Below are 13829 nucleotides of genomic sequence, written 5' to 3' on the forward strand. Positions count from 1 at the left end.
AAGAGTGAGACTTTACAGGGGGATGCTCCTGCCAGGAAAGCTGTCCCTGAGTAGTGGGTTCCTGGGTTTTAAAGGAAGAACTAAATAGAAGGGTAGCTGGACCAAAGCTTACCATCATTCCATCATTATCTGGGGTGAGTTCTGGCTAGAGGCATTTTTCAATGGTAGTAACAGTCAGTTTACTGATTTGAAGGAGAAAAATATCCAAAAATATAGCAGCAATATTTGAAATAAATATTCAGAATCCATACTTAGCCTAACTAATGACATCAGTGATTTCTACATATTTTAATAAAATAAGGTTTTTTACTTCAATATCACTCTACTAAAACTATTTTTTATAAGTTATTAATGGCTTGATAATTGATATATTTAATCACCTGGCCTGATGATTGATACATTTAATCACTTTTTTCATTCTTTATTATCTTTAACCCATTCTTTTTTATACTCTCTCTCATCCTTTACATATCCTGACACTTCAGTCCCTTTGGTTTTAAAAAGTGACAGAGAAGGTCTTGACTCAAGAGGGTAGTGATCAAGAGGGTATGGTGAGAAGGAATCAAGGCTACAAGTTACCGCCCTCATATGTGTTGGAGTGTCTGGTTACTGCTAAGAAAGCAATTAATTAGGCAATTGATTAAGAGAACAAAGAAAAAGGAGAACTTCCTGCAATATTTCTCAGAACATGTATCTGCCCATTATTTGATGGACCCCAGAAGAGTTTTCTTCCTCTATGCATAACTCAATATGAAAAGCATGTGCAATTCCTCAAGGTTCAACTTCTTAACCTGGTGGTGTTATTTTCTTCCTTCTGTGAAGAACCATAGGAAATGCTAGGTAAAATATTTAGAATTCTCTGACATTTATAAACAATATTCCTGATACTTTCAATTACGGACTAGCTTTCCCTTTCAAGAGCTTTGATTTTGAATTAAAAATAGAGGGATTTATATTATTCTGGAATACCTCCAAATTCACAAATTCTTCATTGCAGAGTTAAGGGTGTGAAAGGATGTGTAAATATTTGGTGAGTAGCCTGAGTCATTCCAGTAGAAATATCCCCCCTTCTGGTATTTTGGCACGAAATGAAAATGCCCCAGGCCTGGGCCTTGACTTTTGATTCAAATGTAAAAGATTAAAAATAAATGTAACATATAGGAACATCTTAATCATCCCCCTGAGCCCTATATTTTCCATAAATACCCATTATAAAATGAGAATTTCCTGATGTGTCTTGAATGAGGAGTGTGTAGTGTGGGCATGATATCTGAGAGGGGTGTGGGGTGGGGCAGAAAGTGAGGAAGAAGCCATCTCACTACCACTGCTTCCTAACTTAATCCTGTAGGGAGCAAGGAGTGCTTCTCAGGTTAAGTGGGAATTCCCTAATTACATCCTGTAGCTGAGTTTCCGAGAGAGATAGTACTATAAGATCCCCAAACTGGAGGGTAGGAGAAGATTCTGCCTTTACTAACTGATCTTCGCTTTTTTAATCCTGTGTTAGTGGTTTTATGGGAACAGTGCTTTACAAGTTACCTGATCTCCTCTTTCGTTGTTATTGAATTTTTGTGTGATTTAAACTTTTTTTGAGGTGTAACACACACAAAAAAGTGATGACATTTTACATATATATTTACCCATTTCACCATAGTCTGGATCAAATATAGAACATGAAGTGTACCACAAGAATATTTACCATGTTTCAACTCGTCCCCAGTCAGTAACACCCCAGTAAAGTCCACCTTTATTCTGATTTTTTCACTATTAAGTTAACTGTTTTTGAATTTCATATAAGTAGAATTTTATAGTATGTATTTACTTATTTTGGGCTTTTTGCACAGCATTATGTTTGTAAGATTCAGTTATGATGTTGTATGTAGCAGTAGTCTGTTCTTTTTAATCATTGTGTAAAATTCAACTATGAACATATCAAAATTCACTTGTCCATTCTACTGTTGAAGGTCATAATGGTTGTTTGTGGATTTCTTTATATTATTAATAAAGCTGCCATGAATATTCTTGTGCATGCCTTTTGCTGCACAAATGCCCTCATTTTTCTTTAGTACATATCTAGAGTAAAATTTCTGGATCATAGGATAAGTTATATTAGTAGATAGTGCCAAGAAGTTTTTCAGAGTGGTTGGACAATTTTATAATCCCATTAGCAATGCATGAGTGTTTGGTTACTCTGTAGGTTCACCAAAATTATTTGATTCAACTTTTGTGTGGCAGTAGTTTTTTTTTTTTTTTAATTGCTGTGTAGTGTTCTAAAATAAATATTTCACAATTCATATATCTATTCTACTACTGAAAGGCATGTGAGTCCTTAGTCATTATGGTGAAGTATAATAGTATTCTTCTGGGGTTTCAATTTTCATTTCCCTGAGGTTATATGATGTTGAATATCCCTCTCATATTCATTTGCAAGCAGGAAGAATGTCACTAAAACACGTGTTATGGGTTGAATCGGTCTCCCAAAATTCATATATTGAAGTCCTAGACCCCAGTACCTCAGAATGCGACCTTATTTGGAAATAGAATTGTTACAGATATAACTAGTTAAGTTAGGATGAGGTCATACTAGAGTACAGTGAGCCCCTGACCCAATATGACTGGTGTCCTTATAAAAAGGGGACATTTGGACATAGAAGCATGCATAGGGAGAATGTCATATAAACAGATGCAGGAAGAAAATGGCCATCCACAAGCCAAAGAGAGAGGCCTAGAATACATCCTTCTCTCACAGTCCGCAGAAAGAACCCACCCCAATAACACTTAGCTTTCAGACCTCTAGCATCCATAACTGTTAGACAATAAACTTCTGTTGTTCTAAGGCACACAATTTGTGGTGCTTTGTTATAGCAGCTCTAGCAAACTAATACAATCAGAACGGAGTGCTCACCACTCTGCCCATGGTCAATAATCCTACTGATGTGATGCTACCTGGTTCTTCTAGAGGAAACATCACTTATGTTGCAACCTGAATGGCAGCATTCCCTCCTTAGAATACATTTTGGAACCTGCCATTACAGAAGGGAGCTGGCAAAGGGATAAAGTAAGATGGGGTTAAACATTAGAGATTTTCATGCTAAATCATTAATGGAGCAGGAAACAATTCTAGGGTTCATGACAAGCCCCTTTGCTTAAATAAACCTTGAGATGATGTTCTAGCCTTGTTTTCTGTTTTTCCAATTCTGGAAAAGGAAAATGAATTTTCCATTTGGTCCTTATTGAGGACTGCCTGCATTTCAAAATGCACTAAGACCGAGAATCTTTATTTGTGTACCTCATTAATCTCACTAATTCATTACAAACATGATTTAAGCAAAACAGAATTTATAATACCGATGTCAAAATAATATTTATTAGGGTTTATGCATAAAAAGATATCATGCACCTAAAGATTTAAATTTGTAGCAATAGAAACAATGCTTTGCTGTTTCAGTTCCATACCATATTTGCCTGAATGATCTATCTGCATTATAATTGTCACTCTAATATTATCTGCCTCAGTGAATTAGAGATTGTAATGGAGCAAATGAAATATGGGAAAGAAAACTATTTCTCCCAGAAGAATGCAAAATTTACAAGAGAGATGTGCTTAGTCAAACAGCACACAATAGCAAGATAAATACACTTTTATGTAATGCAGATGGGAAGACATGTCTCAATAGCACTTGTTTCTGAGAGACTTTCTGCCTGCCTAGAAAATAACAGCTGGAGCAACAGGAACAGACTAATTAACACCCAAAAGTGACACTGTGACCATCTGTAGTGGTGAATAAGTTCCCAGGTAGGGGGTGTGTGAACATGAAACTGGTGGAAACAGATGACTTGTTTCTTCTTTATATTTTTCTCTTTTGAAATATACATGACTATATTAGGGGGATTCAAGTGACTTTAATGAACAATTTGGCATAACTAAGCCTCACAAAGGATTGAGAACTCTGGACTGAAATGAGTTCTTCTTTATCAGAGTATCTAAAGGGAAGGCAGCAGGTTGATGGGCTGTATTTATGAAACACTGACAGGAGAATTGTGCTGGATGAAAAGTTAGCTCCCTTATCTATCAACCCCTTCTGACTTTTCTCTAGAAAATTGCCCTCAGTGCATTCTGACATTCCTTGATGTCCATAATGGGCACAGTGAAAGGTTACAAGTGGGAAAGCTCTCAAGATATCCCAACTTCTAGCCTGCAAACATTACTGTGAATAGTCCATTAACACCGATTTTCAGAGCAACAATACAGTGCGGCATTTTCCTTTTCCAGCTTCCCGGTAGTCAGCAAATTTCTTGACTAAAGTTTATATTAAAGGTTAGGGAAATGACCTATCTTAATGTTCAATGCTTTCCATTTAAGTTATCTCCCCTGTGATTGGTTCACTGTTTAGAAATATCCAGCCCCACAAATTGCAATATCAATGGAGAGACAGAGTTTCGCTTTAATAAATCCTTTTGGCCTGAATTTTGTATTTTGCACCTTTGAATCTAGGCAAATAATGAAATAAGCAGCTCATCAGATAAGAATAGGCATTTATCACTTGAATCTACTTTGCATGTTATATTTAACAATCAGAGAGCAGGGACAGAATAGGGTCTACCTATTCTAGGAACTATTCCTTTGGCTGCTCCAGGTTCAATTTACACATGTAAAGAGATAAACAGCTTTTGCCCCAGCTATTAAAATATAAAGTATTATTTCATTCTAAGTTTCCAGGTGCTTTATAGATCTAGTAATATTAGAATATCTCTTTCAAGTAATAAAATAAATGTTACCTGGGGGATATCATGTCATCTTTGCCTATACTCTATGTACAATCCTGAATATACAAATCTGAAATGACTTCATACACTGCATGTAAACCAAACCTGAATTTCGAAACACATGCCCTTACAAGTCTCCCTTACATGCCAGCTGCGTCTTTATAGCCAAAGTTGTGAGGCGAAACCTTCAAAATGTTGAGCCAATACCACCTCCAGCTTGTCTATTTGTTAGTCTGTTCCTCTGTTGGGATATATCATCTTGCCATTCCCTCAAGATAAAGAGAGCAGGTGCACACGAGGGAAACTTGCTCTGTTTAATTGTTTCCTCATAATAGAATTTCAGGACTGCAGAGGGCTTTAGAAGTCATTTGGAGCAGCCCTAAATTGACTGGCTATACATCGTCTACCCAGGAAAGCAAAAGCAATGGACATTTACTAATCATGTTCAGAAAGTCTTCTTGTGTCTGAAGGTGTCTTTATTAATCTAAATCTCAACAACACCTGGGACCCACAGATAACAGAGATGAGTGAAAGGATCCTTTCAAAGTAAGAAAACCCTATAAGGCAAGAATATTTGAGATCCATTTATTCTCCACTTGTCTTTCTCCAGTTTGGTGATGCACGATGGGGCCAAAAAAGCATTATAAAATCTTTTTTTTTTTTAACTCAGTAATTTACTTCAAAGGAGAGATGCTAGGAAGAAGAAAATTTCCGTCCTTAAAATCTTTGCTTTAATACACAAATCATGTGTGATCGTCTAAAACCCTAAGTGTACTTATATGTTCATCTTCCATATGCGATTCCTAATTCTTCCCACTGTCATTTATGTTATTTCGCTAAGAGAACACAAGTTGATATCTTCAGTAAAATAGACTCACATTTCCTCCTTATAAGTTCTTAGCAATAACATATAAGATAGAAGTAAAACATTCTCATTTACTGAAAATGTTTGACTATATGCTCATATGCCAGAAATATGATTACCTAGATGGGAAAATGCAATATAAAGAAAACATCTTGTGATTCAAAAGACTCTCAGCACGCAGGAATATGACTAGAAACACAATGTGCCCTTTTCAGCACACACATAGACTATGAGATCCTGTGCTGTTGAGAGCTTATTGAGAATTGACAGATTTGCCTGGTGGGTTTAATCACATTCGAGGTATATATAAATATTGTGCCTACTTCTTTTGGAGTTAGTTTTTGTAAAGCAGAAATGTTATTTGAACATATTTTCCTATACTGAGACGAAAGAGGAAAAGATACAAAGGGACAAATTAGAAAATGAAACTGGGAAAATTTGGATCTCCATGAAAATTAGAAAAAGGAGAATAAGGCATCATTTATATTATGTATTTAATGAGATAATAAAGGAAACCATTTCAAGAATATATGTTATTTTCCAGGTACATGACAAATAGTGAATTTTCATTATGGAGGCAAACTCAAAGAAAAGAGGTATTTCCTAATTTCCCCAGACAAGTATGTAAAATGTACATACATGTATACTTGTTTTAAAATATATAGAGATATATACATACATGTGGATATATGTCTCCACAAATGCCTACAGTATGAATTATCCAATTCTGAATATTAGTGGGTAAAATAACTACATTACTCGGCATAAATATATTCAAGAGCTACATGTCAACATATCTCTTTCTCAACAAAAGTTACTGAAGAGAGAAAGTTTACTATAAACTAAGAGGGAGAAAGGGAATTACATTATGGTTAATGCAAAGATAAGACTGTTTACTGACACTTACAAAAGGGAGAAGTTTGCATTGGCATGATAATAAATAAGCTCATGACACACAGTATCTGCAGAGTATAGAGGAGGGGCTGTTGGTATGTATGAAGATATAACTATGACCTGGGGGTTTAAGTAAGGTTTCTGGCCCCAGGTGCACAATTCTCTACTAGAATGATGACCTGAAGGACAAGTGAATTATTGGCCTTCTACAGAAGTGGGTGAGGGAGAGAATTCTTATTATCATCTATATAGAACTACCTCTTACCATACAAATGAATCAATCAAGAAATGATATAGTTTTATAAATGTGTAACCCCAAAACAAAAGAGATTAATTTTTTAAGGTATTTAGGGATAATAGGTGAAAAATGAAAACTGAGAACCATTGGCAAGATACAGGTTTACACACATACACATACAGATAAACATATATATATTTTATATATAGATATCAGAGATTTTACTGACAATTACACCCTCCCCAAACCAGAATATTAAAGAGAAATCATGTAAAACAAGACCGATAATTTATATGAGGCACTTTTTTCATTGTTTTTGATACATAAATGGGGGAAAAAGGTGATGGAAGAATATTCTTATTCTAAAATAAAAGCCTGAAAGTCAATCCTTAAGGCTTAAAAGCCACAGAAAATGGCATCTTGTTTTTCTCTTGTATGGAACATACTATTTTGGCTGCAAGACATTTACAACTGAACAGAGGGAAGGATGTTTAGAAATACTATTTGGTCATTGATGATGATAAGAGTGGCAAGATGGCTCTCATTAGTTGAGGGTTTACTCTGTGTTAAACATGTGCCAGGCACTGTTTATATGGACAAACATTTAATTTTCACAACAATCCCCATTTTAAAGATGAGGAACTATTACAGTAGACAGAGAGGTCATGTGACTCACACAAAGTAACAAAGAAAAATGGAAATCTGAACACAGAATGTCTCATTTTAAGGAACCCTACCACAACAATAGGGCCCAATACGAATTGCCAATTATCACAAATTGTAACGTCTATCCATTGGAATTAGGTTGACGCCAAATCATCTGTACGAAAGAAACAATGGAGATGTTTGAGCCTCACTCTCAAAAGCATACTCACAGAATCCAAGAATCTCAGAACTCTAAGAGGCATTCTAACACTGGTGAAGAAACTAAGCCCTAGAGAAGCTGAGACAAATAATGCAGATATTATAGAGGCAGGACTAGAATAGAGGTCTGCTTATTACTACATTTGTTCATTTTTCCATAATCACATTGTCTCAAGTGTGAATATCCAAGAAATACTTGTTTGGCACCTAGTTTTGCGGGCAGCTCTGAGCATTTTTTTTTCCAACCTAAAAATCAGCTTTATACATAAATTCAGAAGTTTGAAAACAGTAGGATGCTTTCTTCAAGTTTTAATGCTTTCACTGATATATGTATACAAATGAAGAATCCATTTACACTTAATTCTTTTTGTGGTTATTAATAGTAATTACCCCCTTGGATAAGAATGTTTAACATGCAATCCAAACAAATTTACCAAACTGTTTGGGGATAAATATTGTTTTCACTATTTTATAGCAGATGAAATTGAAGAAAAAAAATGTTTAGTCATGTCCCTAGGTTGTTACTGTCATATCCAATATGCTTTGATAAATTTTGGGCCCTTATAGAAATCCCTATTCTACAGTAAAGTCTCAAAGAAAAAGTAGTGTTTATTTTGTGAAATTATTATTATAATAATTAAAAATGAAAGAGTCTGTAAACAGTTAATGGACTTAAACCAAATGAGAATGTTGCAGTGTTTTCTTAAAATTCATGTACAAGTTTAAAAACTTAATTTTGATATTTATTTTAATAACTATTTATTGCATTCTTGCTTCTGCCCTGGTGGGAGTGACATGAAAACCACATGAGATGGATTGGTCATGCTGAAGATTAGCTGAAATACAATGAGAAACCTATTATAATGGAGGTATGTAAAGGATGTTATATAAACACAAATGAGGGGTAAATTCACTCATGAAGTTTGAGGAAAGTTTGTGAATAAAATCTATCAGGAGAAGGTAACACCTGTTTGGGACCTTGTGGGACAGATAAAAGTGAGAAATTTAGAGTCACATAGATAAGCGGTCAAAGCCTGCTTATGAGACCATGGTCAAGTTATCCAAAGTTTCAGTGTCCTTACCTGTGATAGACAGATGATAATACTGACAAATCTGTGGTTACAGTTAATGGATAAAGTGCCAGGCACATGAAGAGCACTCAAAAAAATGATCTCGATATCTTTAGTGGAAGCCAAGGCAGAAAATGTATTCCAGTTCTAAGGAAGAAAGTTTGTATAAAATCATAAAGATATAAAAATGAAAGCTCTAATGTTTTCACCCTTGGAAACCTCATATATGCTATATGCTGATTTCCTTCTTGTAATTTCATTCTTAATTCCACATGTTTAGCAGACCTCATCCTGTGATATGGACTGGATTGCATCTCCCCCTCCCCAAACTCATATGTTGAAGCTATAGTATCCAATGTGACGGTATTTGAAGATGGAGGCTTTGGGAGATAATCAGGGCCAGATGAGGTCATGAGGGTAGGTCTCTAGTCCTATGGGATTAGATCCCTTGTAAGAAGAGACACCAGAGAGCTTGCTCTCTCTCTCTCTCTCTCTCTCTCTCTGTATACACAAAGAGATCATATGAGCACGTAGCCAGATGGCGGCCACCTATAGGTCAAGAGAAAAGAAAATCTACATTACAGTCACCTTGATCTTGGACTTTCCAGCCTCCAGAACTGTGATAAAATAAATTTCTATTGTTGAAGCCACTTGTTTTATGGCATCCCAAGCATACTAATATAACCTTTAACTCCAGACGTGAATAGCCAGCGTCCCATTTCATACACCCACCTGTAAATAATCCCATAATCTCAAAATGATCTCTCTGCATTCATTCTTGTTTCTTTACAGTCAATTTTCACACAGAAGTCACAATAATGTTGTTTAAATACCTGACTTAAATAATCCCCTTCTGGGAAACCTTTTGAAGATTTCTGACAGCACCAAGAATAAAATGCGAACTCCTTACCAAAGTTTTCAAGCTTTCCCTTTATTCAGTCTCTGTCTTTGTTTCCAAATTAATTTCCTTCCTCTGTTCCCTGACCCACTTTGCTCTAGTTATAGAAACTTTCTCAGAGTCTTGCACACAGCAAACTCTTTCTCCACATCAGGTCTCAGATCAAACCCTTCCTCAGGAAGGCCTTCTCTGACCACTCTATCTAATTAAGGCTCCCTCCATTTTTATCATAATTAATCTGTGCGATTGTATTTGTATTTGTTTGCTTGTTATCTCTATCATTTCTACTGAACAGTGAGCTCCATAAGGAAGAATGCATGTCTCTCCATTTCACAACTGCTTACTCATTTTAGGAAGCCCTTGATCAAATTCCTCTTTATAGGCTTAAAACCACTCCAAAAGATAGGATTACTATTTTTCTCTCTCATGAAAAATTTTTGAAAAGTATGACTTTTTATTGTTTTTGATAATCAAATTAACATCTATGTGATTTCACAAAAATAAAATATATAATTTCAACAAATAAAACATTTAATGTTCAGTTACTATGTTGATATTACAGAAGTATAGAGAGGGATCAAATCATCAAATACATTTCAAATGAGGTAATGGTGTTGGATCAAGTCTCACCATGACCAGACATCCTGCACCTGGAAAGTAATAAAGGGGGCTAAAAACGTTGTCATTTCTTTGAAACAATAACATCAGCATAGTTAAAATATGATATATTTATTACTATGAATAAAGAAATGGTAGAAAACTTTGATTTAGTTGCATATACATGACTAACAATTTTATATATATATATTTATTTATAAATATATAAAGATTAATATTTTAATATACATATATTTTAAAGAGTTCACTTTAGGCCTATTCCAGAAAAGATAGATACTCTTAAGTAACAGTTGGTACTTAGTACAAGGTGTGGAACATGGCAGCCACTCTAGCATATATTAGTTAAATATATTAATAAATGAATTAAACTAGGGAGTGGCTGAGAAAGAAAGATTGTAGACAGAAAGGAAAGGTCTTGCGTGAAAGGTCTTGCATGACACAATTTAAAACATATACTTTAAATGACTTAAAGTCATCCAAAAATTTTAAGCAAGAAAATGACACAGATATGTGTTTTATAAATATTATTCTGGAAATATTGTAATAGAGTTGAAAATCTAAAATTAACAAGCAGGGTTTACAGTTTTTCCCCAGGGTATTTCAAAGGGTGTTATAATTTTCCATAAAAGAAATCACCAAGGTCTGGTGTAAAACAGTTACTGCATTAATGGAAAGGAGAATACTGATGCAAGAAGTAGCTAAGTGGTAGAAATTGTAAAGTGTGTATAACAGGGAAGAAGTTGCACTGACATCATGACTTCTGTTTTTAAGAGTAAGAGGGATCATGACAGAATAACCAAGTCTGAGACTGATGTTAGTGGTGTGAAGATGTGTTTTGCAACTTTCCAATATTTGAAGTGCATGTAGGACCTCCACATGGACATATTCAGGAGGCTTTTGGAAATATTGATGTGGATATCAGAAAAAGGTTAGAGAAATAGACCAGGAAGTCATCAACATATAGGAAGTAGGCAAATTCATTCAACATATCTTTCCTGAGTGCCTCTTATGAATCAGGGACTGTTCTAGGTAATCCGGATACATCTATGAACTTTCATACTCCCTTTGAGCCTATATTTTATTAAGGGAGGGGCACATATAATATGCCAAAACATACAAAATTCTTAATGCCCTGCCTGTAGCCCCTAGGCACTGACAATTCCCATAACTGTCTGCCTATCTTCCAACTATTTGCATCTCTTCTCTGAGAACTCTCTTGTGCCCCACCAGGAGCATCCCTTAAACACCAATGTGTAGGAGTTGGCAAAAAAGTGCCTCAATTCCCTTACACTTCTTATACATATGTTGTATGCTGTCTCTCCAGGTCTGCAGTAGGATTAACTCCAGTTGCCCACAGTGGTACCTTCTTGATAATGTGTCTTTTATTGGCTCCACTCATTTGCCTGTCTTTCTTCCTTAGTCCACCTCCTCTTCCCTCCCCACCTCCAAAAATGTCCATAGATTACTTGTCTCAGGTTCTGATTCAACCAAGTGAATGAGCATACTAAATAGTTAAATAATATAGTATTTTAGAAGCTGAGAAATGCAATAGGAGAAAAAAAAACTGGAGGAGCCAAAAGGCCTATGTGGCTGGAAGAGAGAAAAGGAGGGTGAAAGCAGGAGATGATTACAGAGAACATACTTGTATGTGTATGAGGGGGAGGGGTTACAACAGGCAGAAGATATAGAGCTGTAGGCCACCTTAAAAACTTTGACTTGTACTCATACGGAAACAGAGAACCATTATCAAGATTTGAGCAGAATCCTGTCATGGTCTGATTTACACATTAAAGCATTCATGCTGAACATGTGATTGAGAATAGAGAGTAAGAAGTAAGGGTTATAGTAAAGAGATCAATAAAAACTCCTATAGTAATCCAAGCAAGAGTATACAGTAACTTGCACAAAGGTGGTAGCAGTTGAAGGGTAAGTGATGGTCAGATTCTTAAAATTTTGAAAGTTGAACCACCAGGCATTGTTGGGATGTGCCAGAAAGAGAGGAATCATAGATGAGCACAATGATTTGACCTGAGCAATTGGAAGATAGAGGTGCCCTCACTTGAGATAAGGATGTCTAACCTAAGGGTTCAGTTTTGCCCTTATCAGGTTTTCAGTGTTGATTAAACATTCACAGAGAGATGTCCAGTAGGAAGTTGAATATGTGAGCTGGAATTTGAGATGGCTGGGCTGGATATGTAGTCCCTTGAGACTGGATGAGAAACCAAAGAAGTGAGTGCAGATATAAAAGATGAGAGGATCCTAGAGCTCTTAGAGATCAGGCAGAAGAGACAGTCAGCAAAGAAGACTTAAGAAAAAAAGACTGGTGTGTTGGGAGAAAACCAATAGTTTGTGATGTCCTGAAGCTCATGGAAGGAAAGCATGTCAAGGAGGAAGAAGTAATCAACTGTAGAAAATATAGTTGATGGATCAAGTAAAATGAGATCTGGATACTTACCACTGGTCTAACAACATGGAGGGATTGGTAAACTTGACAGGAGTTCAACTTTTGTGAGTGTAAGGAAAAATCCTCTCTAGGGTGAGTCTAGAAGAAAATCGAGGACAGGAATTAGAAAATATAAACTACTCTTCTGAAGGGCTTTACTGAAAAGGATTTCACCAAAAAGTGGTGGTAAATTGTTGGGAAGAGGTGTCAGAAGAAGGGTTTTTTCTTGTAAGATATTTGTGTATTGAGAGGAATGAGCCAGTGGAGAACAAAATATTGATGATATAGAAAGAGAAGAGAGAAATACCAGCTTGATATTCTAGCATGATGTTCTTGATGAGGCAATGGGGGTGGGTTCTTACGTAAAAGTGGTGGAATTGGCTCTAATTATGATCATGGTATTCTTCTATGTAGCGAGCAGTAAGGCAGGTGTGTGGGTTCAGATGCAGAAAGTTGAGTGAATGTGGTGAGGGGAGTCTACAAAAGTTCTCTTGTGAATGCTTCAGTTTTCTTGGTGAGGTTAGAAACCAAATCATTGGGGAATGTGAAGCTGGGAAAGGAGATATTGGAAGTTTGAAGAGAAAAAAGGTGTAAAATAGTCATCTAAGAATGTGAGAAAGTATATGGACTCCTGGAGTATGATTACAAGCCAGCATTAAGAGCCAACTTTGGATTTGTGGCCAGAACATTGAGGAGAGAATAGTGAATATTACTCTGGGTTTTTCTTCATGATATTCAGCTGCACAGGTATGGAATAAATGGAAAGACTGATTTAACTAGGATTGTAATTTGCCGAGAGAGTGCCATGAAAGGAGATTGGGCAAGGGCAACAGTTTATACAAAGGAATGAATATAGTGATTCACAATGGAATTTCAACTACTGAAGGAGGGTAAAAAGAGTACTAGGGTGAGTGACCTGGATAGATAGGAGGGATGGTCGGAGAGCAGAATGTGTGAAATTGAATTTCTGAAAGGCATGGGTAGTGGTAGTAAAGTTTGGAGTATGGCTAGGGCTGAGTGGATACATCAGTGAGCTGGACAAAATCATTACAGTAGTGAGGTTCAAGTAACTGAGAGATCAGAGTGCTGGAGACTAAGCTACTCGTGTGTAAAATTCACAAAGAGTGATGAGAAAGAGTATTCTCCAGAAATGAAGGGTATGACTGGGGATTCAG

This window comes from Hippopotamus amphibius, chromosome 1 (genome assembly GCF_030028045.1).
Source record: "Hippopotamus amphibius kiboko isolate mHipAmp2 chromosome 1, mHipAmp2.hap2, whole genome shotgun sequence".
NCBI classification, from domain to species: domain Eukaryota; kingdom Metazoa; phylum Chordata; class Mammalia; order Artiodactyla; family Hippopotamidae; genus Hippopotamus; species Hippopotamus amphibius.